The sequence below is a fragment of the Mus musculus genome, chromosome 2 (assembly GCF_000001635.26).
Source record: "Mus musculus strain C57BL/6J chromosome 2, GRCm38.p6 C57BL/6J".
In the NCBI taxonomy this organism is placed as follows: domain Eukaryota; kingdom Metazoa; phylum Chordata; class Mammalia; order Rodentia; family Muridae; genus Mus; species Mus musculus.
Window position 1 is genome coordinate 38825402 of NC_000068.7, and position 26146 is coordinate 38851547.

At 37.4% G+C, this 26146-nt stretch overlaps 1 protein-coding gene and 1 long non-coding RNA gene across 13 annotated transcripts in view; one reads left to right on the top strand and one right to left on the bottom strand.

The window, feature by feature from the left end:
- Positions 1–26146, bottom strand: part of Nr6a1 (nuclear receptor subfamily 6, group A, member 1) — a 203093-nt gene that overhangs the window by 102033 nt on the left and 74914 nt on the right. The gene's annotated exons all lie outside the window — the stretch shown is intronic.
- The window catches only part of Nr6a1os, a 105892-nt gene that overhangs the window by 9430 nt on the left and 70316 nt on the right, over positions 1–26146 (top strand). For 10 of the 11 annotated variants that reach the window (XR_866167.2, XR_374324.3, XR_866170.2 and 7 more), the window contains exon 2: positions 12868–13007. The exons of the other annotated variant lie outside the window; for it this stretch is intronic. This is a non-coding gene — a long non-coding RNA (nuclear receptor subfamily 6, group A, member 1, opposite strand). The remainder of the gene's footprint in view (positions 1–12867; positions 13008–26146) is intronic. 11 annotated transcript variants of the gene reach the window in all.

Sequence of the window (26146 nt, forward strand, 5' to 3'; positions counted from 1 at the left end):
ACACACTCCTGGCAGCTCTGAGATTTGAAGAGAATAAAAAAAGGAAAGAAAGAGAAAAGGGCAGCACGGAGATCCGAGATGCCATGGTTAAGGGCTACTCTAGCATTTTAACCACCTCCAGTGCCATAAAAGCTGTATTGTTAAAGTACATAAAGTCACGAGTCCTGTGTGCTCTCTTTTCGCACTACAGAATACTTCATTCAAAGCCCTGGAACAGTCAGCAGTACTAAAGTATCCACGGTGTGCAGTTGCTTGGTCTGCTCTTATAGAAAGGAGAGGAGCATTTGATAAATAAAGCCTACTATCATAAGTAGAACATAATAAAGTTGGTATCCTTTTAAATTTATTTCATAAAACCATTCAAACTTAAATTAAATGTACCAAAACTCTATAGAAAATATTTTTTTCTCCAAGATAACATATAAGATTTATTATTAAATTTCAAACAAAGTTTTCTTATAAGACACAGTTTAAAACTAGTCTAACACAGAAAACTTTTGTTTTAGGTTGTATTTGCCAATCAAAAATTTAAAATCAAAGTCCCATGTACTTAATTTTGGAAACAAAAGAAAAATCATATCTTCTTTTCTGGATTAACAAATTATAATAACCTGTAACTGTCATGAAATTTAAAAAAAATATTAATGTGAATTCTAAAAGGAACAGGGTAGATAATTCTCCAATCTCAATTAATAAGAAAAAAAAAAAGGATATATGGTTCCTATTCAGAGCTTTGTGGTGAAATCTGAGTACCAACAGGCCAGATTGGTATCCATTCCATCCAGTAGGAATAGGAGATCCTTGCAAAAAGAAGTTGTATTTGTTTTTTTGGTTGGTTGGTTGGTTGGCTGGTTTTGGTTCTATGATCTATGAGGAAAACCAAGCAATAAATAACATCATACCCAAGATCTCAAACAATCAAAAATTGCTTTAGACACATGAACTGTTCTGCTCAGTTATATCTCATGATAATGAGGTTTTGAGTTGGACACATGCCAGGTTTCACATGGCTGCCAATGACTAAGCTTCCTCAACTTCTATCAGTGCCAGTCAAATGCCACATACCACATACTACCTCTATCTGTGCACTGTCCAATATTTTGACTTACATAAAAGAAAAGAAAATTTCAATTCATCATTCCTACTAGCCTTATTTCAACCCCTCAATAGGCACATATAACTACTGGCTATTATGCTAAATGACCCAGACAGAAGGTACTTCCATCCCCACTGGTCACTGTACAAAGGTGACCTAAGACATCCTCATGCCATACACATTGTCTTCAACTACACATACATTTGGACACATGCACAAAATCTTTAGGTAAAAGTACAATAGCATGCATGACAAAACAGTAAAAGGACATTTTATACATAGCTTTTTAAAAAACAGGGCTGGAGAGATGGCTCAGCAGTTAAGAGCACTGACTGCTCTTCCAGAGGTCCTGAGTTCAAATCCTAGCAACCACATGGTGGCTCACAACCATCTGTAATGAGATCTGATGCCCTCTTCTGGTGTGTCTGAAGACAGCCACAGTGTATTTATGTATGATAATAAATAAATAAATCTTTTTTTTTTTTTTGGTTTTTCGAGACAGGGTTTCTCTGTGTAGCCCTGGCTGTCCTGGAACTCACTCTGTAGACCAGGCTGGCCTCGAACTCAGAAATCCTCCAGCTATGCCTCACGAGTGCTGGGATTAAAGGCATGTGCCACCACGCCCGGCCAATAAATAAATCTTTAAAAAAAAAAAAAATCTTGGAACCAATGATAAGGCAGACGGTCCAGATCCATTTTTTTTACTTGGTTTACAATGAAAACTACAATTATGAAAAATATAAAGAGAATAGTGGCAGAAGGGGGTAGTGGTCAAAGTCAAATGAGCCACAGAAGTTCTTTTCAAAGATTTGAGATAATTCAATAGTTTCTCTTCCATTACCCATTGTTTTAGATTAAGCATAGAGTAACAGAGCACTGGTTGTTGGATCAGTCAGACCTGGGTGACTTTACTAACATTCACTTTCATAGATAGTTGCTACAAGGCAAATTAACTCACTGCTCCCAAACTTACTGGCAAAACAAGTAAATAGTCATGGAACAGGAAATACAAAAGAGTCCAAAATAAAGCATCTAATAATATGCTAAACGCAAAAGGGACAGCAATCATTTACTACATTTTCCCTTTAAATCTTTACAATGTAACTCCTTCTAAACAGATATTATTCAGAACATGAAGCAAGTCTTTAAAAGCAATTACCCTAAAATACTAATACTGGCCATGTCAGATAAGTAAGATGAAAACATATGGGTGCTGGGCAACTTTTCCAAGCCATTAAATGCAGGTGACATTTGTGATTTTTAAGTCTTAAAACAGTCTTGCAGGGTGGCATTAATATTTTTGTTTTATTAATGCAGACTGTGTGGCAGAGGAGGAAGTGACCTATTTTAGGAAAAATCTCAGATCATATTTGGTTCAAATAACCAGCATAGTCTCTATGTGTTCAGAGCTTTGAGTTTACAGATTGTAGGTATTAAACGAAGGCCAGAAGGCTAAAGAGCTTGCTCAATCATAAAATGCTTACTATGTAAGCACAAGGACTTGAGTCCTGAACCCCAGTGATATGGAAACAGTGACTTGTCACCCAACCCCGCCTAGGCAAATCAGTGAGTTCCAGGTTCAGGAGGTGATCTTATCATAGAAACCAGGTGGAAAGTGAATAAAGAAGGTACGGGTTGTCAAGCTCTGACCTCTGCACACATGTACATGTGTGCCCACTTATATAAATACTCTGTAGCCAAAAGAAGACTAATTTGTCAAGAAATGTCAACAAGTATGCAAATACTGGGAACCTGACACCTGTTCAAGAATAAAGGAAGCTCTATTGTAGATTTATTTATTATTTTCAGAGAGCCTGAGCCCTCGTACATATAAATATCAGCAGATAATTTATAAGGAGTCAGTTCTCCCATCTACCATGAAGGTTTGAGGACTGAACTCAGGTTGTCAGACTTAGTGGTAAACATCCTTATCCAATGAGCCATCTCATTCTACTGGAAGGGCTATTTGAACTTAGTTTATTGTGAAGACTGAATGCAATGAGTAGTACCTCCTCTCAAGGCTTTGGTGATAAACAATAAGAAAAACAGAACAGCATGCCAAGTGACTTCTACTTTGACCACAAATTTTAACCCCAAATCTATCAACAAAATTATCTGATGAGATTTTTAGACTGTGATACCTTTCTCAACCAACCAATACCAAACCTCCTTAGTGCAAGAAATATATATCAGGGTTGGTAGATATATGTCAGAATTCTGGCTCTACCACTTATATACAATGGGTATTGAATGAGTCCCTTTCCCCTCAATCACAGAGTCTGCATCAATAAAACAGAAATACTGTCACCTGCAAGACTGCTTTAAGGTTCAAGAATCACAAATATGAAACACCTAATGCTGGTTCTGGCACATGGAAAACAAATTCTCTCCTACTTCTAAAGGCTTTAAGCCCAGATCAATATCTGACACTTTTCCTGGGTACAGAGAATGAAAACAGAAGTGTTCCACCCTGCTCATAGCACCTAGTATTCTCTGTTCAAAGTTAAATGCTCGAATGTAAGAATAGTCAACATTGCACAGGTATTTAAAATCTTAGAGAAAAAGACTAGATGAAGTAGCTGAATTAATACACAAAGCTTATTTGAAAAATGAGGTAGGATATCAAATTTTAAATATATACATGTATGAGTGATCTTGTCTGCATGTATGTATATGCACATGTGTGCAGTGCCTTCAGAGAAGAATGTGTTAGATTTCCTACAACTGGGGTTACAGATAGTTGTAAGCTACCATTGGGTATCAGGTTGCAATAATGTAATGCAATGTTATTGTTGAAACAAGTATAGTATTATTATTAGATCTAAATAGAGCTAATAATAAATAGATCTTTTCCCCAAACAATATCTCACTATAAATTGGGTTGGCCTGGAGTTTTCTACATAACCCAAGCTAAACTTAAATGTATAATATTACTGCCAGCTTCCAGAATACTAGAACAATGAATCTTTTCCTTTAACAGATACCATTTTCTAAAGACTCTTATAGAACATATTTCTATAGACTCTTCTTAGTAATTATAATAAATACATGTCCTGAAGTACATACAGCCCATGGTAAAGAAACTAAAGTAGTCAACTTCATGCATGGAAAAGAAATTTCTGTCTTTTAAAAATCAAAGCTACATACAAAGAACTCCTAGGCAAAGTATTTCCCAACTGCATCTGTGGATACATGTCAAGTTGAAAACAACTCAGCAGCAGTAAGAAGTAACAGGTGTCCTTGACTAATGCTGAGTGACCGGCAAAGGGCAGGTCTGCAACATGAACCTTTCAGAACATGCACAGCAGTAGATTTTCTAAAGCAAACAAAATGGTAAGAGAGATAACATGGTTTAGTAGGCTATCTTAAAATAGGCATATCTAAGATGTGATATTCCCTTAGCTCTTCACTAACTCCCTGAAAATAACCAGAGCAAAGGATTCTGTATCCTCATTAACATGATGAATCTAACTAATACTAAGTAATATGCATCATATACACTGTTCAACTTAGACTAAATAGTGGGCTGGGTGCGGTGTCGCACGCCTTTTATCTTAGTGCTTAGGAAGCAGAGGCTGTAGTATATCTGTGAGTTCAAGGTCAGCCTCTTAAGTTCCAGACAATTCAAAATACGAACAATGGCAACAATAAAAGACTAAATAGTGCAGAAAATTTAAAAATTAAAACAAATATCACCTGCCTTCATGGAGCAAAGCAGCTATAAACCTGGATAATCAAAAGCTAGAATTTATATCATTCAAAAAATGGTAGGGAGTTGAGCTTAGAAACTTTGAGAACAAGTCCAGCGATTTGGAGGCACCGTTTTGCCATGTGTTGGATTAAAATTTTCATAAAATAATGAAATATATATTCTTAGCTACAACTGATTCAAGCAAAAATTAAGCTAAACTATAGTATCTCATTAGACTCATTAAAGCTATTATTAAGGAAATGAAATAATTTGATGAAATACCTATAGGCTGACTTTACAATGAACATTAATCAGATCTGTGGTAAATCACTATCTCGTACAAAATCTCCATATATACAAAACCTTTGATGGACATTTAAATATAAGAATATTTCTGGACAGGATGAAATATGATCTGGGGAGGCAGGGAGAGATGTTCTGGTAGGATTCTTTGATATTCTAGAACATCAAATGTGACATGTATTTCCTTGTCATCCCCATTCTGCTTTCCCAAAGACCATGTTCCTACATTAACTATTTCCTTTAATGACACTCAATAAGATCACCATGACTGTACTAGTGGCTAGCATTCAACCCACAACTAAGCTGTCTCTTGGCTATCAATAGTATGTAAGATACAGCTACAACTGTAAGGTAGCTAGAATCATTTCGGGGTTACTGTGAAGGCTTGGGGTATAAACCAGAATCACGTATGCCTACAAAATATGGAACGATTATTAATCCTTCTTTCAACTGGAATTTACTCTGTCATCACAGGAATACACAAAGAAGCTGCTGCTAATCATGATGAAACCAGTACAATATTATCTCTACAGAACCTGGTACTCCTAAGAGAAACACTTATAATCCACAGAACTCACATCCCAGCTACCTGCTGCTTCTAGAACTTGGGTTTCCATATACGTTTGTCTCACTGATAAAGACTATCAGCAGGAACTGCAAGTATCTAGACTTGGGCAGTTGAGGCAGAAGGCTACTGAAACCAACCTAGGCTGTGTAGGCTATCACACACATAAAAAGATCCAATTATGTGAATTTTGCTTTTGTTTTCTTCAAGAGGTGAAACAATCTGGCAAATATACTGAGAGAAACTTCGTTACCTTAAAAATTATGGCAGAGGCACAGGATACAGGGCAGGTTTTCTCTGTCCCCTCTTTTTGTTTTTGAAACAAGTTCTTACTTTACAGCTCTGACTGGCCTGGGACTTGATATGTCATGTAGACCAGGTTTGCCTCAAACTTACAGAGGTCCACTTGCCTCTGCCTCCTAGAGCTGGGTTAAAGGTGTGTGCCACCACACCCTGCCCCAGAAAAAAAAAATCTTCAAAGGAGCTGGCCTTAGTATCCTCTCAAATTATTCAACCTATCCAGGCATGGTGGTTTGAGGCCAGCCTGACCTACAGATTGAGTTCTAGGACTGTTAAACAGAGAAACCCTATCTTGAAAACCCTTTTTTAACCACCCCCTCTCCATAAAAAAGTCAGGTGTGGTGGCGCACGCCTTTAATCCCAGCACTTGGGAGGCAGAAGCAGGTGGATTTCTGAGTTCGAAGCCAGCCTGGTCTACAGAGTGAGTTCCAGAACAGCCAGGGCTACACAGAGAAACCCTGCCTTGAACCCTCCCCCCCAAATCAACCTTTTCCTCGTTTAACTGTTAAAATACTATATCCCTGCCAACAGCTAAAAAGAGATTGTATTAATGATGCTTATATATAATTTTTAAAATCAGAATTTCTTGAGGAAAAAGTAATTCAACACAACCTAGTTAAACAGGTTTCATTCACATGGCCTTTTAACAGTGTATTATGTTTATACAAGTACCTATAGTCAAGAGAAATTAAATGTTAATGGGGGGGTGTCCTTTAGGGGGCTGAAGAGATAGCTCAGCAGTTAAGAGCACTGCTCTTTCAGAGGTCCTAAGTTCAATTCCCAGGAACCACATGGTGACTCACAACCATCTATACTGAGATCTGATGCCCTCTTCTGGCATACAGGTGTGTATGCAGATAGAGCACTCATACATAAAATAAAATAAATAATTAAAAAAAACTCCTTTAAAAAGAATAAAATTAAAAAGGAAAAAAAGTAAAAAAAGGAAAGAAATAAAAAAACAGAATAAAAAGACAAATAAAAAGAAAAACAAGAGAAAAAAGAAAAAGATAAAAAAAGAAAGAAAGAAAAAAAACAGAATAAAAAGACAAATAAAAAGAAAAAACAAAAAAAGGAAAAAAAAAGAATAAAATTAGCTTCATAGTTTCTTTCTTTTTTTGTGATTTTTCCCTATAAATCCTGCTTATGCCTTTTGAGAGTGACTTCTTGTCAGAAAAGGTTTCAGCTTTACTGCAAATGCTGGAGCACATGTACTACAAGGAAAGAGGAATCACCAGTGTCCACAGGCTCCAGACACAGAGGCTGGCCAGCTCAGTGGGAAGTCAGGGTCCTCTTCAAGAGTTACACTGGCTTGAGGACTCTGATATCTGCATATGTTAGCCCCCACAAGTAGTAAAGGCCATTTATGAAGAGTCTACCATGTGTCCAGCAGTGTATAGTGCTCTTGTAAACATTCTACTTAATAACCACAGTCACTCAGAAAGACACTGCTATCAGCCTATCTTATTGATGAATATTCCAAGGTTCTGAAAGAAATGACTCACCTGATATCATCCAAATTCAAACTTAGATATCTAGCTCTAGAACTGTTCATTTCACTATCCAATTTGTTTTTCTATGGCTTAGAAGAACAACCTATTAGTCCATTTCCTTTTGTTCCTACTAAAGACCAGATATATGAAACTATACAAGACATTTCCACATATGATGAAAATAGATATATAGATGTCAGCAAGTATACCATTTAAATTATGCATGGAACTTTAAAGAATAATCAGATATTATTTACTAATTGATTGATTAGGCTTCAAGTCTTGGAAAAGAACTATATAATCTCTTTTAAAATTTATCAAAGTGGGGGGGCCGGAGAGATGACTCATCGGTTAAGAGCACCAAGTGCTCTTCCAGAGGTCCTGAGTTCAATGCCCAGCAACCACATGGTGGCTCACAGCCATCTGTAATGGGATTGGATGCCTTTTTTCTGGTGTGTCTAAAGAAAGTGACAGTGTATTCACATATTAAATAAACAAATTTTTTAAAAAAATTATCAAAGTATAAGCAGTAGTCTAATTTAAAGAACTGTATTCAGTACTTTCTGAAATAGCAAAAGTTATTCCATCCTGTTAATACAGTTAGAATATTTTATTATTATTTAAATTTTATAATATCTTTAACAATAACATTGATGTGAATATAAAAGGCATTTGTAAACAGAGAAGCAAAAATCATTAGCACATTTACTTATTTGTTTATTTATTTATTGTTTTTTTTGAGACAGGGTTTCTTTGTGTAGTCCTGTAAGATATACTCTGTAGATCAGGCTGACTTTGAACTCAAAAGTTGGCCGGCTCTGCCTCCAGAGTAATGGATTTAAAGTGTGGAACACCACACCCAGCATCATTAACATAATGTTAAAGACCCTTTTTCTACCTTAAAATACAACCTAAAAATTTATAGTTAATTTTATAAACACATTACTCAATAAATAACATCCTTAATTTGAGGCCAATAGCAAATTGTAAAGAAAAGAAGCTAAGGTAAACTAAATCAAACCTTTATTACTAAATTTTAACTAAAGATTACTAAATATCTCAGCCACACCAAAAAAAAAAAAATCAGAAAATACTGTTACTCATATAGCTACATGAGTCTTCTAGTGACACAGTGTCTATCATATGACCAATACAATGTTCAATTATTATTTGTCCTCTTCTCCTTTGTCTGTTCCCTTAAAAATTTTTAATTTCATGAGTGTTTGGACGGCATGTACATCTGTGTATGACATTCAGGCCTGGTCATGGAGGTCAGAAGAACATTCCAAATCTTTGAGTACTACAGTCACAGACAGTTGTGAGCTGTCACCATGTGGGTGCTGGGATTTGAACTGGCGTCCTCTGTGAAGGCAGCCTGTGCTCTTAACTACTGAACCATCTCTCTTCTTTATCGGGTTTAAATAGAACTCCAAGTTTACTAGTGAATGCACAGGAACAAGGACTATACTGGTCATCACTTATGGCTAGAAGGCAAATGATCTGTTCACATGTCTTCTGGAAGTCATTTCATTCAGGCACTTGCTTATTGAACTTTCATCATAGAATAATTTATTCAAACAAAGAGTCACTGAGGCTAGGCAATGGAGGTACAGCCTATAATCAACACTTAGTTGATAAAAGGAAGACTAACACAAGTTTGGAGTCAGCTTGAGCTGCAAATGTATAAACTCTTGACTTTAAAATATTTTAAAAGTCACCAAATGCCTACTCTGTAGCATGCGAAGGACAGTAATGCCTTCAAAATCCCCACAAAGAGCTCTCAGTCTAGTGTAAGAGACAAACGTGATTATGGACACTGCCAAGAAACTTCTAGGATGTGGGAGGCACAAACTAAAACACTTCATCTTCTACTCAAAGACAACTTTGAAGACGGGATGCCTGCAATGAGATTGAAAGGCAAGTAGACGTTGCGGAGGAAAGGAGAGATTCTCAGACACTTACATTATGAATGAAAGCACTTACGTGACAGATCAAATTGTGAATTTAAGAAATCAAACTCAGGCTTTGCTTAAGTTCAGAGAAAAGAGGTTGAAAAGACCTGTCGGAGTCAAGCTATGAGAAACCCCAGCCACAATGCAGTATTTCACTAGGCGTGTACTGACAGACTGACTTCAAAGGCTGCAGAGATGGCTGAGGAATCAAGAACCACATACTACTTTTGCAAAGGACCTGAGTTCAGTTACCAACACACCCCTATCAAGTGTCTCACAAATGTCAGTAACTCTTAACTCCAGGGGATCTGATGTTCTCTTCTGGACTCCATAGGCACTTGTACATACATAGACATAATTAAAAATTTTAAATAATTTTTGAAAAGTCAATTTAATTTCAATTTACAGCCAGACATAGTGGTTCATGCCTTTAATCTCAGCACTCAGGTGGCAGACAAATCTGTGTTTGAGGTTGATCTACAGAGCTAGTTCCATGACAGCCAGGGCTACCTGGAGAAATCCTGCCTTAAAACAAAACAAAACAAAACAAAACAAAACGGATGAAAAGGAAAGTTTGTTTGTGGTATGAACAAGAAAGTAAGGAGGAAGGAAGAAAGGGAGGCATTTTGTTCTAACTAATCTCTGTAAAATGCCTTTGCCTTGCCCCTAGTTATAAAATGAATAACTATATGGGATCTATTTACAGGGTACCATAAAATTTAACATGGTCTCAAACATCTACCCTATTATTCATCATGCTACTTAATATCTCCTCAACACTGCCATTCTTTTTTTAAATAAACAGAACATTTAAAATATCAAAAATAACTCGAAATGTGACTTAGAAAAAAAGTATAACCTTGGGCTACGGTAGCTTCGTGATAAAATGCTTATCTTGTGTGCCCAAGGCCCCAAGTTCCTTTCCCAGACAACCATCAAAAGAAAAAGAAAAAAGAAAAAGCAAGTCCGATATGTACGTGTGTGAAACTCTACTAAGTCTCTCTCTTACAACCATACTGTTCTCCTGACACAAACAGTTCAGACACCAGCGCAGAGCCTAGTTTGACAAGCCCTTGACCCCAACACTTTAGCTCAACCTTTTAACCAAATTGCTGCCTGGCTTTAAAAAAAAAAAAAAAAAAGATATTTTACTCATGTCAAAATACAGTAGATATATATGCTACGAATGTATAGATCACGGTGCATTGCTTTGCAAAACGAACACATGTAGAAATTCAGCATCTAAATCCAGAAACAGAATGTTACTGACAGCTCAGAATATTGCTAACAACCTGTGGCCTCCCAGTCATTTTACTCCCCCTGTAAATGTAGTCAATGTATTCTACCACTACCACCTAATAATATTAACTCGGTTTATTTTTGAACTTAATGTCTGTATGCTAAATGATACAAATGTGTCATGATACATATATTGTATGTACTCTTTTTAAAAAGACATTTATTTACGTTATGCATACACTGTCATTCTCTTCAAGTACACCAGAAGAGGGCATCAAATCCCATCACAGATGGTTGTGAGCCACCATGTGGTTGCTGGGAATTGAACACAGGACTTCTGGAAGAGCAGTCAGTGCTCTTAATCACTGAGCCATCTCTCCAGTCCCTATGTACTTTCTAGATCTGCTTTACATGTGTACAAATATGAAAAAAGGAGGCCTGCATGCCATAGCCAGAAAGTAACCATTGTTTCCCACGCTCACCTTATAAGAGCTTGACAAACCAAACAGCTACAACTCCATGTACATGCTCAGATCTTCCTTAGATAAAGAAAACATTATTTAGACTAGAATGATCAACTCTGGAAGCTTATGTCTTAGAAATGCCTTTCTGTATTATACTTGGTTTTACAGTTGTGACATTCCACAAATCGTCAATTCTAGGCAAATCAGAACAGGTGGATAAAGAGGCAAAATGTAAGCAAATTTGCATATTTAGGAATTAACAAGAAATCCCATACTTGTTCTTAAGGGGTCAGTCCTGTAGACTGGCTACTGTTAGCTGATTTACAAAGCAAACAAAATACTAAACTACATGAGCAAATACACTTAGTAGGCTATAATTATCTGCTTCAGAAGCAATGTTTCACCCAGACGGTAGCTTCTTTGGGGGAAAAAAATCTTAATTCATTGCCAGTATCTATCTATCTATCTATCTATCTATCTATCTATCTATCTATCTATCTATCTATCTATCTATCTATCTACCTACCTACCTATCTATCAATCAATCAATCAATCAATCAATCAATCGTATGTATGTATTTATGTATGTATGTATGTATTTATTTATTTTATGTATATGAGTAGACTGTAGCTGTCTTTAGACATATCAGAAGAGGGCATTGGATCTCATTACAGATGGTTGTGAGCCACCATGTGGTTGCTGGGAATTGAACTCAGGACCTCTAGAAGAGCAGTAGTCAGTGCTTTTTTTGTTTGGTTCGGTTCGGTTTGGGTTTTTTTGTTTTTTGTTTTTTGTTTTTTGAGACAGGGTTTCTCTGTGTAGCCTTGGCTGTCCTGGAACTCACTTTGTAGACCAGGGTGGCCTCGAACTCAAAAATTCGCCTGCCTCTGCCTCCCAAGTGCTGGGATTAAAGGAGTGTGCCACCACGCCCGGCACAGTCAGTGCTCTTAACCATCTTTCCAGCCCCCATTTCCAGTATTTATAAGCAGTGTGTAGTCCTCACAGTGGGTATGGAGTAAGTGCTGTGGTTAGTTTGGGAGCATTTCCCCTATGTGCAAGGTGCCAGAGACCCCATAATGGCTAGCTTATATTGAAATGAAATGAACAGGTTCTGTTTAAAATGTAACCAGCCAGGCCTGGTTAAGGGGCTGTAGCTGTCTGTTCCCATCAGAGATTTCCCAGTAGCTGCATCTCCCCTTGGTGTGGCCATTACTCTGTCTCTTAAATGCTACTGTGCTCTCATGGAACTCCAGCATGTAACTTTGTCTGTTCAGCAAAAGGAGCACACTCCAGAATTTTTATATAAAAATATGGTTAGCAAGAGAGTAAGTCTGCACTTCAAAAGTCTTGGAACCCAGAATTCTGAGTATCAGGAACGAGACTCAATCGAAAACATCAGACTGTACTTACCTAGCTTCAGTCTTTCTCCAGTGGAAGCAGGAAAAAATGATGTTCCTGCCTGTATGTAAATGTGTGATTCCATATCAAAAACTACTCTGGGGAAGAGTCTATGACTGAGCAAATGGATGGGATATAGCACATGGAATACCTAAATATACCCATGCAAAGGGCAAGATACACATGGAAAGTACAATTATATAAGGTATAAACTACTGCCCTGAGTTACTAGTCTGAAGAATTTATCCAGAATAGTAAGAACTTGGAATTAATCAGATGAAATATTTGGGAGCACATCAGAGGCAAACCAAGACCATTACTTTGGAAAGCAACATATTTATGACCCTTTGTTTTCCTTATTGCAGTGAAATGAAGCTGTGATAATGTGGTAAATATGGGGAGACACCAAGCTGTGGCTCTTGCGGACTTCAGCAGCACTGAAATGCAACACTGTGGGCTTTGGCAGCTGCATTCCGTACTCTGAAATTCTTATATCATTACTCTGGTAAGGGCCTATCACCAAGTCAGCTTGGGTTCTGATGTGGTTTAAAAGAAAGAATTTTTAAAAACTTAATGAATACTCATTACATGCTACAGGAAATATTTCATTCCAGGTTCTTTTTAAAGGACAGAGCAGTATTTCCAAGTTACTAAAGAAATAACTTTTGTAGTATAGCATGCCTGTATTTTAGCACTCAGGATTATAAATTAGAGACCAGACAGAGCTAATACGGGGAAACCCAATCACAAAAGTGAGTGAGTGACTAGACTGCCTCTAAGGAGTTTAAGTGACCTTAATGGGGACCCTTTAAAGAATTCTGGAAGAAGACTGTGAGTGCCTAGCAAGGCGCCTAGGCCTGTGATAGGAACAGGATGTTTGCAGACCTGAGGCAGACTGAAGCTTCCACCCGCTCCCTTTGTAATGCTCAAATCGCTTTGGTCTAGGGCGCTTTTGTCTTTGTGTGCCTTAGCTGACCCTGTTGGTAAGTCTAACAGTTGGAAGAGCTATATATATATATATATATATGAGCCTTACAGACTAACTCCTAAATGTGTGGCTTTGAAGAAACACAGTGGTCTTGGTTTGCTAACTGATCTACTGACTTCAACTGCCACAATGAAACTAGCTTGGGAGAAGCCAGCATTTACTATTTTTTAAAAAGTCACTGTTTGACAAAAGATCCTCTTAAAAAACAAAAAAATTAAGCCAGAGATAAAGCTCAGTTGGGAGAGCATGGGCCCCAATGCCATATATATATATATGCCATATATATATATATGCCATATATATATATATACTATGGTGGTACAGAGTTGTAATTCCAGCACTCAGGAGGATGACAAATTCAAGACTATCCCGAAATCCACAAGACACTGCTTCAAAAAAACAAAAAGAAACAAAACAAAATAACAAAAAACCCAAACAAAAGTCTCAATATAGTGATTATTTAATTGTAAAAATAGTCAATTATAAAGAATGACAATTATCTTGATATTTCTCCTCTTAACTCTGAGGTACCTTCTAGAGATGCTGAGGAACCCTTCTTACTTCTCTCTCTGTATGCCACATTTCTTAAAAAGTTATTCTAAAATATTTCAAATTTCATAAAAATATGGTAACTTTTTAAAGTAGAATTTACATGACAGGGTGAACAATGTTAAGGTTCATCTGATGGTTTTTTACATCTGTATACTCATAAACAACCACTATTCACATCCATGTACTGATGAACATTTTCAGGAGCCTACACAGCTCCTCCCTGACCTCCCTGATCAAATAAAATATATTTGATCAACTTTAATCAAATATATTTTAGTTAACCTGACCTCATTATAAGGAGGAAGTCTGTATAACAAGAAGAAAGTGCACATATTAGAAAGCACAAAGCCTCCCCATGCCTAGTGAGACAGAACAGAGACTAAGGGCTCTGACAGAAAAGAAACCAATGGGGATTAAATCAACCCTAAGGAGCCTATATTAAAATTGTTTCTTCAATAAAATAGACTATAATCAATATATGTTTCTAAATCAGTAAGAGAAAAGTCAACCCAGGAGTGGTGCATATATCTGATTGGTTTTTGTTTTGTTTTCCCTGCATGCCTAGCGTATAAAAAGCCAATGTAGTGACATTTTCTTTGTGGATGTGAATGCACCTGCCTGTTGAGGTCAAAGAAGCCACAGGTGACATTCTTTCAGCCCCACTCAATTTATTTTCTTTTAGTAACAGTGTCTTTCATTGGTATAGAACTTGACCAAGCTGGTCACCCTAACTGGGTAATAAGCCCCAGTGATTGTTATGTCTTTCCCCTCTCTGATACTGAGTTTACAAGTTTGTGCCATCACATCTGATTTATATATATTTTTATATATTCATAAAAAACTGGACATGATAGTGCAAGCCTTTGAGTACTCAAGAGGTACAGGTGCTCTCTTGCCCTCCTGTTCCCGCTCTCTCCCCATTCCCCTCCCTCCTCTCTCTCTACATGGTCATGGACTCTACTTCTCTACACTCTCTGCCTTTCTCTGCCTCGATTACCCTCTTGACTTCCCTCCCCATGCTCTGAAAAAAAGAAAAAAGAAAAAAAAAAAAAAAGAGGAGGAGGAGGAGGAGAAGGAAGAGGAGGAGATAGTGGTAGAGGCAAGCAGAACTCAGTGAGTTCAAGGCTAGACAGGTCTACAGAGTGAGTTCCAAGACAGCCAGGAGAGATTTTGAAAGATGCATGAATGGATGAAGAATGGTGGGTTTTAGATATTTAACCCAGGTCCTCTGACTGAGCCACCTTACCAGTCACACAAGCTACTTTGTCTTTAAAATTCCCAACCAGTTTAAGAGTATGTACCCATGTCTAGAAGCTAAAATCTTTCACAAAGAGCCAGATTCATTAAAAATAAAAACTTAGCACCTGTTGGTATAAACCAATGGGTTCACAAATAAGAGGATTCCTCTCCTCCTCTTTTTTTTTTTTTTTTTTTGAGACAGGGTTTCTCTATATAGCCCTGGCTGTTCTGGAGCTTGCAATGTAGACCAAGCTAACTTCAAATTCACAGATATCTGCCTGCCTCTGCCTCGCAAGTGCTGGGACTAAGAGGTGTTCACCACTACTCCTGGCTAGTTCCTCAACCATGCCTGGCAAAGATTTTTCTTTTTTTTTTTTTTTTTTTGGCAAAGATTTTTCTAACGGAAAAAATATTCACTAGTGTCTGTATAATGAAATACAGCTGAATAAGAAATTTGGAGATTCCTATCTCTCATATAGCTTTATCAAGACTCCAAAATAAAATTTTGATAAAGTAGTAAGAAAACCTCAAAGAAGGACTCAGTCCAAAGAAGTTCCTGGAAGAAAAAAGAAAAGAAAAAAAAAAAAAGGTGCTGAAAGCTAATGTGGTTTAGAAAGTACTTAATTCTTCCTTTTCTCTTTGGCTTCAGTCTTCCACTGGAAATTCTATGAAGCACAGAAGGCAAGAGTTCTATGGCTAGACTCTTTTAGAGGTTACACTTAAATTTTACAGAATCTATAGAAAATAATTTATCAATTATATAACTGGTTGGTTCAGAATAGTTTATTTTGCATTGTTTTTTTCAGTGGTAAGAATCAAACTCAGGGCTTCCTAGCAGTCTACCACAGTTCAATCACTGTTTATTTTGAAAACATGAATCTTCACCTAAGAGTTACTGTATTTATGATGACTGACAGCTCATAAATGCTGATTGACAAATAAAACTACAAACTGATTATATCCTATGTATAGCAGTCTGGCCTGATCTAATCGGACTCACAAGGCCTTGGCTTTAACTCTAACACCACAAAAATAAACAAAGGCAGCAGTGTCACCTAAGTCAGCACTGACCTACATTCTCATCTTGTCTAAGGTGCCAGAGGGACTTCCTAATAACAGTTTTTAAAAAGATATTTAATCCATAAAAAATGTGTGTATACATAAGCACTTAGGGGCCCACTGAGGCCAGAAGCAAGAGTCAAATCCTGTTCTAACTAAGTTTCTATTGTTGTAAAAAGACCATAACCAAAAGCAACGTGGGGGTGAGGGAAGGATTTATTTACCTTATATACCCATTGATGGAAGCCAATGCAGGAAGCTGGAGGCAGGAACTAAAGAGGGACCGTGGAGGAATGCTACTTACTGGCTTGCTCTTCATGTGTAAGGAAGCTCAGACAGCTTTCTTATACAGGATCCATTGGTAGCACCTCTTCACAGTGAGCTGGATCCTCCAACATCAATTATGAATCAAGAAAATGCCCTACAGACTTGCCCATAGGCACTCTGACAGAAGTATCTTCTCAAGTGACATTCTCCCCAGACAATCCTAGCTTGTGTGGAGTTAACAAAAAATTATAGAACTCCTAGCACTGGAGCTACTGTGGCTGTAAACCACCTCTCCTGAGTGCTAGGAGATGAATTCTGGTCCTCTGCAAGTGCCGTGATTGCTCCTGATTTTTGACCCATCTCCAGCCCCACATGAGAATTTATAGAACTTAGTTCTTTAAATTTATAAATTCAAAGACTTTTGATACCACCCACCACAATATATGTACATTGTAATTCTCCAAACAGACAAAACTTATACTAAATATTCACATATAAAAAGAAAGTATTATAGTCAGTTGTATACTAAAAACATATAGACATTCATATATACGCACATCTTTGTGGTGTTTCTGTATATATAAAAAATTCATGATTCTGAATCAAAATTTTTTTAAATAAAAGTTACTTTGTGTGAAGGTGTTTTGCCTGCATGTATACACGCAGAGCCTGCAGAGGTCAGAAGAGGGTGTTGGAACCGTCTGAAAAATAATCAAAACTTAAGTTTTTAATCCAGGTGTGGCACTATATACCTTTAATTCTAGCACTCGGGACACAGAGGCAGAGGGGTCTCTGTGAATTTGAGACCAACCTGGTCTACACAGTAAGTTAGAGGTCAACCAGTGTTAGATGGTAAGAAGGACCTTGTTTCAAAAACAATTTTGGCCTTTTAAACAAAAGTTCAAACTTTGAAATTCTTAATAGTATACTGTGAGTTTCATTGCTTCCCAGTATTGTATAACTTATTTAACAGCTGTGTTCTAAATTGCCAGTGCATGATGTTGCAAAAATAATGATTAGGTAAAAAGTCCATACAATGGATTTTTTCTTATTTTTTTAAAGGATTTTATGCATTTTATGCATATGGGTATTTTGTCTGTATGCATAGCTGCATACCAGAAGAGGACACTGAATCTCACTATAGACAGTTATAAGCCAGTCACGATGTGGGTGCTTGGAATTAAACTCACGACCTTTTAACCACTGAGTAATTTCTCCAGTTCCCATGAACGGGAATTAATAAGACACAATACATAAAATTCAGATATCTAGCACCTACATAGAAATCCAGGTGCAGCAAACACATCTCTAATCCCAGGGCTTGGAGATTGCTGGCCAGTCAGTCTAGTCAAATCAGGTCAGCTCCAAGATCAGTGAGACCCTGACTCAAAAAAATAAAATAAAAATTGATAGAGGAGCAACAACAACAAAGACAGGCAGTAGCAGTGCACGCCTTTAATCCCTGCACTGGGGAGGCAGTCAGGTCACTGTGAGTCTAAGGGCAGCTAGGTCTACAAAGCAATTTCCAGGATAGCCAGGGTTGTACAGAGAAATCCTGTCTCAATAAAATAAAATAAAATAAAATAAAATAAAATAAAATAAAACAAATAAAAGAAGTTGATAGAGGAAAGGACACCCAGTGTTGACTTCTAGCCAAAATACACAAGTACATGCTCATACATACATACATACATACATACATTACACATATGTTTTTGTTTAGTGACTTGTTTTGTAGTATTGGGGGTGAGAAGGCTCAACTGTGGATTTAATCCATGTCAGACAAGTATCTGTGACATACACCTTCAGCCCAGAAAACACATCTTACTGTTTTTAGTTGTTGGTTTGTTTTGTTTCGTAATGTTATCTTAGGTAGAGATAATGCACAGCTGAGTAGCATAGCATTTACATGTAAAAGGCTCTGGGTTCGCTGCTCCTCACTGGTGAGGAAAGGGTACTTTGTTAACTGTAATTACACAGATTTACTATATTTTAAATTTTTACCTAAATCTTATCATTCTCGGGATCAAACCCAGGAAGGACACCACTGATATTTCGTAATGGTTTATTACATTGAGATATATTGTCAAAACTTTAAAATCTGTCTAAACAAATTAAAGTATTTTAAAATTTATCCATTTCATTCCCGCTGCAAACTTATGGACAATTAAAGCTCTGCAGACAATGCTTCCAGCAGCAAGAGACCTTCAGACTCTGATTGTGTTTCTGATTGGCATAACCTGCTTCTTCATTTGAGGATGGAAACTGAGTAACAAGTGGCATGATTAAAACTGGGCCTCCTGGCTTCAACTCTATGCTTTTCTATACAGTAATTCTCTGCTAAGACACTTGTTTAGACAGTCTTACAAGCATACTGCAAATTTAGCCAAATTATTATAATACTAGTTGTAACTAAAATTTAGATATTATATGCCAGAAATTGTTTAACTCTCAGAAAAACTCAGTGATAAAGAGATGTATAAATTTCCATTTTGCATATAAGAAACTTATGCTGAAAAAAAATCACAAGATTAAAAATCATTTATATATAAAAAGAATAGGTCACTAGCCTAAAGTATACTCATGCAAATTCAGTTTTATACAAGAAAACAAACGAAAAGAGAAATGCACTAGATATAACCATACTGCCTTATATCCAGTATCAATCCATAAGCCACCAAAAAGTTCTGACAAGAGTCCAGGGTGAAGGACACATATAGTCAGGGCAAAGGAAACTCTTGGCATATTTTTCTCTAAACTATAATTCCACTCCTATACAAATTAAGCACCAACCTCGGTCTTCCCAGCTTTATCATACTAAGCCTTGACAACAGGCATCATTAGTGTACAAAATCCACTTTTCCCAGGCTAATGACACCTGTCAGGCCTTGATTTCTAGTGCCACTTTCCCCTGCCAACATAAAAAAGGCTTCCATAATGCCTTTGGCTTTTCTGAAATACCTTCAACTCACAAGGCAGCAGCTGATACTAAATCTATCCTGAAGATGGACACTTGGCCAAAAGCCCAAGCTGAGTGGAGTAGAAGGTTTTTGAACTTTATTAAAATCATCCCTACCTTCTCATTACCAATTAAAATAAAATCTTCTCAAGAGCAGCCCCAAGTTCTACAATGATCCATCTAGTGGGAATCAGTCACCTTTGATTAGAGAAAAGCAGTCAGTGTAGCAGGACCTGGTAAGAATCAAAGCCCCAAGGCTGACAAAGGGTTTTGATCACGTAACAGCTGCTTCTCACTTCATACCATAGGCAGTTTTTAAGCCAGCACCACTCAGCATTACTTAGTCAAATGCTTCAGAAGAGCACATCAAGACCAAGCCTGCATGCACCTCTAAGACTAAGATGTTTGACCTATCAGAAAAAACTCACTTGAAAGCTATGGACTTCACAGAAGCTCATTAAGGCCTTATGAAACTTCTGCTCCCCCCCCCCCCCCAAAAACCAAGACCAAAACCAAAACATTCTTTTCAGGATGGGACAAAGGCAGTGTTTAATAAGTAAACCTACATACACAGAATCAAGTAAGTATGACTTGAGGGGGGTGGTCTCATATCTCTTCTCAGTCTGTTTCCTTACCTGTAAAACTAAGATCTCGAGCTTAAATTAGAGATTCAGAAATGATTATGAAATAGCTACATGAGAATTATTTGGGATATACATATATACAAAACTGAATATTAAGTCTGGGAATGTGCATAGAATCCTGCATTACTACCAAGTTGCATTTCCCACTATTAACACTATAATATAGAATGTAAAGTCAGCTTTTTTTTGTTTGTTTTTGGGGTTTTTTTGTTGTTGTTGTTTTGGTTTTTTTTTTTTTTTTTTTTTTTGGAGACAAGGTTTCTCTGTATAGCCCTAGCTGTCCTGGAACTCACTCTCTGTAGACCAGGCTGGCCTTGAACTCAGAAATCTACCTGCCTCTGCCTCCAGAGTGCTGGGATTAAAGGCGTGTGCCACGACTGCCCGGCGTAAAGTCAGCTTATAAATCATCAGTACCAGTCAGAAATCTGACTAGCTTGGAGAGCTTAGAAAGAGAAAATTAATACAGAGAACAAGGACTTAGCAGTGATAGAAATTATACTTGCCATGTACAAGAACCTGGAAAGAGGAATGGGGGAGGGAGTAGGTGAAAGCGAGGGGCTGGAAGTCCTCTGTAAAAGCAGCTACCTCTGTGTGCTCTTAACCTCCAAGTCACTTCTCCAGCCCCATGGTTTTATATTTGTAATTCATCTAATCAATTTAGCTGACCAGTCCCTGGTACAGTTAGTTACTCAGAAGACCTGTTTACTGAGCACAGATAGACTAGAAATTAATTTAACAAAGAAAAGGAAAAGACCCTTGAGTATGCAAAATTAAAATATCTCAAACACATAAAATCAATTTTAACTGTGGGATAAAAAAAAAAGTCAGGTGGTCCTTGGAGTATTTTGACAAATACTGAAGTACATATTCCATTTGAAGAACAGAAACTGCCTTTCATGCTGGGTCAATTTGCCATCTTGGTAGCCTGGCCTAACAACTTCCTCTTTAACTACTGTATCAAATCACAAACAAAATGTTCGAAAGTATTGCATTTATGAAAGATTTATTACTTTTAATTATGTGGGGTGGGAGGAGTGCGTGTATGTGCATGTGGGTGCCAAAGGAGTCAGAACACTCTGGAGCAGCAATCAGCTCCACTGTGAGTGCTGGGATTAGAACTCAGGCTCACTGCAGGAGAAGTATGTGCTCAAATTGCTCAGGCATCTCTCTAGCCACTTGAGTTTAAATTTCCAATTTTTACCCTTACTTTGGCACAATCTTTTTAAATTTAAATTTTATTGTATTTAGTGTATGTGCACATACATACATTCACATTAGCATATGGAGAGAGCACTATATATGCCACAAAACAAGTGCAGATATCAGAAGCCAATCTACAAGAATTGGCTTTTTCCATGTGAGTTTCAGGGATTGACCTACAGATATCAGGTGTGGCAGCAAGCACTCTTACCAATGGAGCCATGTTGCTGGCCCATCAAACCATAAGCTTGGGAAGCTCTGTTTCCTCCTTCCCGGTACTGAAGAAGACACTCTGTATTCAGCAGACTTCTTTCTGAGCATTGCACTGAAGTAACATATTTATTCACCCTAACTTAAAACTAGACTCAGAGTAACCATACTGGATCACTTCCAAAGGTTAAATTCATTCAATATTTGTGTAATTCCTCATTTGGTAATTTCTTTTAGAAGTTGTAATCATAATAACTGGTGTCTGCAATTAGCACAAAATTTAGTGAAATATAAACAGCTCCTTTTGCAGGAACCATCACTGTCCAAGTCAATGTAAAAAGAGGGTAAGACGGGCTGGCAGCACCAGTTCCTAAGCTATTTCTACCAAATGGAGACCAGATAACAGAATGTCATTACCCAACTCCCCAGCAAAGTGTTGAACGAGTTCTTAAACTTAACTCAAATTTGCTTCCAGAATTCTGGGTTTTATGTGAAATATTTAGAGAGATAGAGTTTTCAATTATGTTACCTATCTTAATACTCACAATAAATGAGATTGACAATTATATTCTCACTTTACATATTAAGGGAAGTGAAATGTGTGAGAGAGCCAGGAGTGGTGGCACACGCCTTTAATCCCAGCATTTAGGAGACAGAGGCAGGCGGATTTCTGAGTTCAAGGCCAGCCTGGTCTACAGAGTGAGTTCCAGGACAGCCAGGGTTACACAGAGAAACCCTGTCTCAAAAAAACAAAAAACAAAAAAAAAAAAAAAGAGAGAGAGAGAGAGAAATGTATGAGAGAGGAAATCCTTAAAAGTGGTAAAGCATTAATTTAAAATGTCTTTTAAACATGTGTACATGCCAAGTGTGTTGGCACACTCATTGATTTTAATAATGTAGATCATTTTGAAATAGCATAAAGATACCGGAAGTTATAAATTGAGGTTATGGGGTTTTTAATATTGGCAATTTTCTATGAAGCACATACTATTTCTAGTTTATAGAGAAGAAAACAGAAAGAGATGATATATATTTTTTCCTAATTCTACAAAGTTAGTGTTCCAAAATCTCTGATCTTATATAATACTGCTTTTGCAAACATGCAACATGAAGAATTTAAACTATGGTCATTTTAAAGGAATGATAAAGAAAATCAAGCATTCATTCAATTTGGAAACGTCTGCTATAACACAGTTCAGTTGTTCTATTTTTGCATAAGCCAAGAGCTATGACTAGAGAGAACACAGCAATTATACATGCATTTTTGCATGTACCTTAACTTACAAAGTTGTATATGCAGTAAGTGTTGTCCCACATTTTCAACAGAAGATAACTGTCTGAGAGGTTACTATCACTATTCATCAGTGTTTGCACACTCCTTTTCTAGACTGTTCTGTCAACACCCTTCAGCTCTATCTCTGTCTAGTGAAGGTCCAACTACGTGTTTAAAACCCAGTGAAAATCCAACTAAGCATTTAAGTGATCTGTTTAGATAAAGCATTCCAAGCATTCAAGGCAAAGTTAACACTGTGATTCTATTCTTCCCAGCAGCATCTCAGTCATTCTCTTTGTCATCTGCTGAATATCTCATCTAGATGACACCATGCTCATGATATCAGGGACTAAGCATTCCCTAGGGTTCTCTACAGCTTCAGTCAGTAAAAAGGTGAAACAGTAGCACTTTAGCTAAAGAATGTCCATGCTGACATACTCCTAACTTCTGTTGTTGTTATTCCTTTATTTGTTTGTTTGTTTTTTTCCAGATAGGGTTTCTCTGGGTAGCGCTAGCTGTCCTGGAACTCACTCTGCAGAACATGCTGGCCTCAAACTCAGAGATGCCTCTGCCTCTGCCTCCTGAGTGCTGGGATTAAAGATGTGTGCCGCCACCACCACTTGGCCATTTCTATCATTTTCAAAATAAAAATTTAGCCTCAGGTAAATAACCACAAACGTTTCTAGCAATGCTCCCTGTATAGTACTTTGGTAGTAATTATATAGACTCCCAACTGTGACAAGAACTCTCTACTACTATGCAAACAGAAGAGTTTATACTTCTTGTTTGTCACAATTTCCAGAGGCCCAGAAAGACTCTAGAAACATTTACATCTCTGTGAGAAACATGAGTTTCAGTATTCTAGGTATCTCTGGAAAGAAAAAGAGGTAAGTGAAATTACAATGGCTTAGTAATTTCAGACAAATTCAAAACCAGGTTAAACTAAGAATTAAACATTGAAACCAAGTTAGGAAAAGTTCAGTTATATAACTGTCAAACAAGATGACCCTTAGCTTTTTAAATCCTTTAGAGTCCATCACTGCATAAGTACCATAGGTAAATTCATTTAAAAGTCCCACTGTGAGGCTGCAGAGGTGACTGGCTCCCTAAATGTGCTTGCTACATGTACCTCCCAGAGGTTGGGAGTTTGGTTCCCAGCAACAGGCAGGAGGCTCACAACCACTTGTAACTATAGCTCCTAGGTATGCAATACCATTTTTTTTCTTCTTTTGGACTCCACAGGTACCTGTTCATGTGTAGTGTGTGCACGCAAGCTCACACACTTTAAAAAAAAATTAACAATAACAATAAAGGGAAAATAACCAATGTATACTTTGTGAATGATGAAACTAAAATTAAAGGCTTAAGGGAAATTGAAGGAATAAGGATAATAAAGATCTTGAAAAGATAAAAAGTAGCCAGTTGTGGTGGCATATCCTTTCTTTAATTCAATCACTCCAAAGGCAGAGGCAGGTAAATCTCTAAAGTCCAGGTCAATCAGGTCTATAGGTTGAGTTTCAGGACATCCAAGACTACCCAGAGAAACCCTATCTGGGGGGGGGGAGGGGGGGATGAAAAGTATCTCAAATACAACAGGAAGTATCTCCATATCAAGAACAGGATTCTTGGAATGCTGTACACTGAAGAACAGGTTTTATATTTTAATTTGGTGCAGCAGATATCACTGTTTCTGATTATCTGTTCTAAGTAATATAAAGCTTGACATCTCTTAGGAGACAAAGGCAAAGACCATTTAAAATAAACCTAAGCCAGAGGTTTTAAACTACTACACAGGAAGATACCTTCCTTCCTACCTACCTTCCTTCTTTCCTTCCTTCCTTTCCTTTTTAAAAATTTATTTTACTTATATGAGTACACTGTAGCTGTCTTCAGACACACAAAAGAGGGCATCAGATCTCATTACAGGTGGTTGTGAGCCACCATGTGGTTGCTGGGAATTGAACTCAGGACCTTTGGAAGAGCAGTCAGTGCTCTTAACCACTGAGCCATCTCTCTAGCCCCTATATTTTCATTTCTTTGGGCTTCCATTTCACAACAACCGAACTCAGCAAAGATTACAAGAGAAGAATTTTGGGGCTGGTGAGATGGCTCAGTGGGTAAGAGCACCCGACTGCTCTTCCGAAGGTCAGGAGTTCAAATCCCAGCAACCACATGGTGGCTCACAACCATCCATAACGAGATCTGACTCCCTCTTCTGGAGTGTCTGAGAACAGCTACAGTGTACTTACATATAATAAATAAATAAATATTAAAAAAAAAAGAGAAGAATTTTGATGGAGAATGAAATAAAGTGATGCAGAATGTAAACAATTCCATTTGAACCAAATTCTCGCTGATTTTTTTTTTTTTTTCCCTCTCAAGAAGTGCCATTTGGCTACTTTAAAAATGAATCTTCATCACTGGGCATTGTGGCACACACCTTTAATCCCAGCACTTGGGAGGCAGAGGCAGGTGAATCTCTGAGTTCTGAGTTCGAGGCCAGCCTGGTCTACAGAGTAAGTTACAGGACAGCCAGGGCTATACAGAGAAACCCTGTCTCGAAAACAAACAAACAAACACAAAAAAGAATCTTCAGCTAGGTCAACCATCAGTATTTAAACCCAAAGCGGCTGGAGAAATGATGGCTCATTGGTTAAAGAGTACTGGGGGCTGGAGAGATGGCTCAGCAGTTAAGAGCACTAACTGCTCTTCCAGAGGTCCTGAGTTCAAATCCCAGCAACCACATAGTGGCTCACAACCATCTGTAATGAGATCTGATGCCCTCTTCTGGTGTGTCTAAAGACAGCTAAGGTGTACTCATATATAATAAATAAATAAATCTTTAAAAAAAAAAAAGAGTACTGGCTGCTTTTCCAGAAGACTCAAGTTTGATTCCCAGCACCCATATGTGGGCTTATAACCATCTAACTCTAGTTCCAGGGAATCTGACACATTCCTCTGGCCTTTGAGATTATCAGCCATATACTTAAGCAAACACCCATACACATAAAAATAATAAATTTAATAAATACATTTAAGAAAATATTTAAACACAAAGTATCCTAGATTAGATAGATATTAACCTCAATTCAGCCAGCAGCTCTACAAAGCTTCTATGTTGCTTAAAATAAAGCCAATATTCTGAAAAATGTTTAATTAGTTTTCAAGACTTTTCATAAAAAATATTCAATAAATAGCCAGGCATGATGATACAACCTTTAATCTTAGCACTCAGAGGAAGGCAGGCAGATCT